The sequence below is a fragment of the Trichosurus vulpecula genome, chromosome 8 (genome assembly GCF_011100635.1).
Source record: "Trichosurus vulpecula isolate mTriVul1 chromosome 8, mTriVul1.pri, whole genome shotgun sequence".
Classification (NCBI taxonomy): domain Eukaryota; kingdom Metazoa; phylum Chordata; class Mammalia; order Diprotodontia; family Phalangeridae; genus Trichosurus; species Trichosurus vulpecula.
Window position 1 is genome coordinate 96209817 of NC_050580.1, and position 4829 is coordinate 96214645.

General features: G+C 39.0%; 1 pseudogene; it reads right to left on the reverse strand.

The window, feature by feature from the left end:
* Nucleotides 1-2916: 2916 nt before the first annotated feature.
* Nucleotides 2917-3429, reverse strand: LOC118859103 (annotated as a pseudogene).
* Between the last annotated feature and the right edge of the window lie 1400 nt (nt 3430-4829).

The following is a 4829-nucleotide window of genomic DNA, read 5'->3' on the forward strand; positions in this document are numbered from 1 at the left end:
TACCTTTAAAAAAAGTCAGGTAGAATGTTTGCACAACTACTGCATATGCTCATCAAAAGGAACAAACAGTTTGTTTTTAACATTTCAGGTGTTTTTCAGTCAGGTGGCTCTGGGCTTCTGTGCCTGCTCTGGGTCAGACTGGCTTTTGTCTAATCTTAGAGGATGTATCAACTTGTACGCAGGAGTGGTAGGGGATTATTCACTGATTAGGTAGCATCCTGGACAAAGTCTCGAGACCTGTAGAGGTCATTTGCTACCTAGTTGGTCTTGGTTAAGTCACTTTTCCTCTCTGGGACTCATTTCCTCCTATGTAAAAAGAAGTTGGATTAGATGATATCTACCTTTCCAATTGTGAGTCTACAATTGATGACGTCTCTGCTCAGAGAATGTAGGTAGGCTGTATTGAATCTTGTCTTTACTCCTTTGTTAACACTTTGACAGCCACAAGCTAGTCCTTTGTCTGCTCTTCCTGAGCAGTTACCACCTTGTCTTTAGCTCCCTTCTGAGGTTCTTCCCTTCTTCTTGGCCTCTTTTTTGTGTCCTCTTTCTCTTTCTGCTCTCATCTTCAGTTGTTTCAAATCTTTCTCTTTCTTCAGCTTGAATCTTTCTCCCTCCCCTCTTTCAATTTCTCATAACCCACAAATTTCCACTCCCCAAATCCAATTTTTGGCTTTTCATAATTCCATAACCCTCCAAATCATCACAATTCCTTCTTCTTCTTTGGCTAAACTCTATTCCCCTTTCCCACAACCTTCTCTTACGAGGATTGGAAGATATATACACCTCCTAATGGGGTTTCCTGGCTCCAGTCTATTGCACTGCTGACTTCAATTGCCACACACTGTTGCCTGTTTATCTTCATAATCACATGATCAAATGATTTCTCTACTCAAAAACATTCAGTGGTTCCCTATTGCCTATTGAATAAAGTGTTAATTGTTGATCCAAGGCCCTCTACATTCTGGCTCTAGTATACATTTCCAACATTATTATATACTACTTACCTTTACATATTTTAGGTTCCTAGGTAAAATGGGACACTGCTTACACCCCTTCTTTACTTCCCCCTTCTCATCCTGCCCTCTCCCATCTCTGTGCTTTTGCTCATGCCATCCACCATGCCTAGAACTGACTACATATCACACATACCTGCATCTAAGTCTACCATTACCTGATGTCTGCCTTCAAGGGCCAACTCAGATGCTACCTCCTTTGGGAAACTTTCCCTGACTCCCCCACACCCAACACCATCTTGCCACTTGAAACTCATCTTTTTCTGCTCAAATTTCTTACTACACTTTTCCTTAATCTCTTCTTTCCACTTATTTTAATCTCCTTGTATCATAGTTATCTGTGTCCATGTCATTCCTCACCTTATTGGATTGTATGCTTTTTAAGAGCAAAGTCTGTGTCATATCTATATATCTATATTACAATTTTCTATACATTTATCCCCAATGCCTTGTTCATAGTGGATGATTAATATATTTCTGTTGAATTTAATTAAATTGAAATAATTTGGCTCTTCAGGCACGAGGCTGGATTAGGTAACCTCTAAGACTTTCTCCTATTCTAACACCATAGCAGTATATGAGTGGGGCACCTCAGGCACCTGTGAGATAATGCAGATACTATTTTACTTAGGTCCAGAACTTTTAAAAAGATTACTTGAGGCATTAGAATGATGAGAGCAAAGTATAGCTGGTGTGGATTTGATTGGTATTCATGCAATGGCAAGAGATCTGGAGGCAGGGTCCTGGAATATTGAATGGACCCCCTTAAAGGATTTATGGGAAGACACGGACAGGAATCATACAGGATGAGAGGGTATGGATGGGTTGTGATTTGTGTCAGTGAAGAGGTACTCTCATCAGTGAAATCATGGATTCATCAAGTTATTGAACTAATAACCTTTGAGATCATCTGGTTCAACCTCTTACTCAGTGCTACAATCCCTTTATAAAAACCTGGCCACACCTCTACCCTCCTTATAAATGTTTGCCATTGATTCTAGTTCTGCTCTTTAGAATTACACAGCTCCGTCTTCCCCAAGTCAGAACTTAAAATGCTTGAGGGCAATAATAGATTCCCCAAACTCTTCTCTGCTTAGAGCTAGACACCCTCTGCATTCATCCAGTTGTTGCTTTAATTACATAGTTTTCAGACTTTTCGCCATCCTTTAGACAGTTTATCATTGTCCCTCTTAAGATGTGATACCCATTCAGAGATTGAGGACTGATTAAACAAATAGCACTACATGAGTGAAATGGAATACTACTATACTATAGGAAACAAAGAATATGGCAATACAGAGAAGCATTAAAAGGCTTATATGAACTAATTCAAAGCAAAGTAAGGAGAACTAGGAAAATGATGCACAAAAATTACAACAATGTAAATGGAAAGGATAAAAACTGATTTCTGTGGAATATAGTGACCAAGTCTGACTGCAAAGGAGAGATCTGAGATATTAAGAATTCCCCTAATTCTTTGCAGAGGCAGGGGACTCTGGATGGGGAACTTTTCTAAGAACATCAGACTTTTTCTGTAGGTGGGTTAGCTTTGCTCAACTTGTTCCCCTTCTTTCATTTTTATTTATGAAGGACAGATCTCTGGAGAGGGGTAATGAAGGGAGAGGAAAATGTACATGATGGAAATATAAAAGATCTCAATAAAAATTTATTTGCAAAGAATGTGGTGTCTACAGCTGACAGTAACACTCCAAAGGGGGTCTGATAAGGGAAGAATACAGTGAGACCCTGGCCCTCCCCCACCCCATTCTGAATACTAGCTTTTCTTTACTCCTCAGTAGTATATTCCCCAACTTTCTGCCTTCTCCCAGAAGCTCTCTACTTCTCCCTGTCCTTATCCTTAAATAGACATATTTTTTTTCCATAATCCAAGTTTTTTTAATTGTTTTTTTTAGCCGTCATTTATGCCATGAATTCGTAGGGGATTGGTTCCAACAGCTCAGGTTCCTTGCCATTGGTTCTCACAAAGTGTGCTTCTCTGGGTGGAGCAGGCTGGCGTTTCAATTGAACCCAAGTGCCTTTTTCTTTGGCTTCCTCCTTCTGATCATTTTCCTTTACACGCTTCAGGAAGCTATCTCTGCTCTTAGAATGCTTAATATGCTCAACATGCACATTAATTCTCTTGGCTCGAATCTTGCCCTTAACCTGTTTGTTTACAACAATGCTACAGCATGTTGAGTAACCTTATAGATTCGTCCAGTCTTGCCGTGGTAACATTTGTGGGGCATTCCTTGCTGAACTGTGCCCATACCCTGGATATCTACGATATCACCTTTCTTGTATATTCGCATATACGTAGCCAAAGGGACAACACCATGTTTTCAAAAGGGCCTAGAAAACATGTACCGTGTCCCTCTCCTTTTTCTTTTTGTGTTCGTCATTTTGGCAACTCACTGGAAAGGAAATAACATGTCCCGAAGCAAAAGCCACATGAGCCCCGTGTACCTGGAATATGGCGGAGCTGGCGGAAAAAAAAATAGCAAATAGACATCTTTTAACTCAAATAGAGGCACTATGGTATTGGGGAGAGAGCATTGTACTTGGCGATAGAAAGAACTGAATCTGAATCCTACCTTAGGCACATGGGAACTGTGTGACCCTGGACAAGTCACTTAATCTCTGTAAGCCTCAGTAATTTTCATCTGTAAAGTGGGGATAATTTCTAAACATGCACACACACACACACACACACACACACACACATATATCTTTGATTTTTATATCACCTGTAGATTTCTGCCATACTCTTCCCCATCCTCCTTCTGTAAAGTCAAAAACAAAGAATTGTAAAACAAAGAATTATTTTTAAAAAGAAAGAAAAAGAGAACAAATAAAAGAATAGCTAAACTGATTAACACATTGAAAAAGTCTAATGCTATATGCAGTGTTCACATACTGATGGACTACAGCTTCTGCAAAGGAATGGGCAGTAGCTTCTCATAGCTCTGCTTTGGGGCCAGCTTGTTCTTGACATTTTTGCAACAATCAATTTCAGTTGTTTTGTGGTTATTGTTCTTTCCATTTATGTTGTGGTAGTCATTGTATGTATTGTTTAGCCAGCTTTGCTCACTCACTTTGCATCATCTCATGGAAGTCTTTCCATGCTTCTTTGTAGTCATCATGCTTGCCATTTCTTGCAACACAGTAACATTCCATTCCATTCATGTGTCACAATTTATATACCACAATTGATGGACACCTGCTTTGTTTATAGTACTTTGCTACTACAAAAAGTACTGCTATAAATATTTTTGGTATGTATGGGACCTTTGTTTTTTTCATTGTCCTCCTTAAGATATATACCTAGCAGCAGTATCTCTAAGTAAAAGAGCTTTGATATTTTAGTGACCATCTTAGCATAATTCTGAACGGCCCTTAAGAGTGGTTGGACCAATTCATAGTTCTACCAACAGTTCATTAGCAAGCCTGTCTCTCCCTAGTCCCTCCAACATTGATTCTCCACATCTTTAGTCATCTTTGCCAATTTGCTGGGTATGAAGCAAAATCTGAGAGGTATCTTGATGTGCACTTTCTTTTATTTGGATAATTCTGTCGTATGTGTAATACAATTCTTCTTTTGAAAACCATTTCTTTGTGTTCTCTGACTTCTTGTCTATGGCTTTTGTTCTTATATATTTCTGTTAGTTGTCTATATAGCTTAGATATCAAACTCTTATCAAAGATAGTAGATACAAAGGTTTTTTCCCAGTTGCCCACTTCCTTTCTTATCACAGATGCACTAATTTTGTTTGTGCAAAAGCTTTTCACTTCCATGTAATCAAAGTTATCTATTTTATC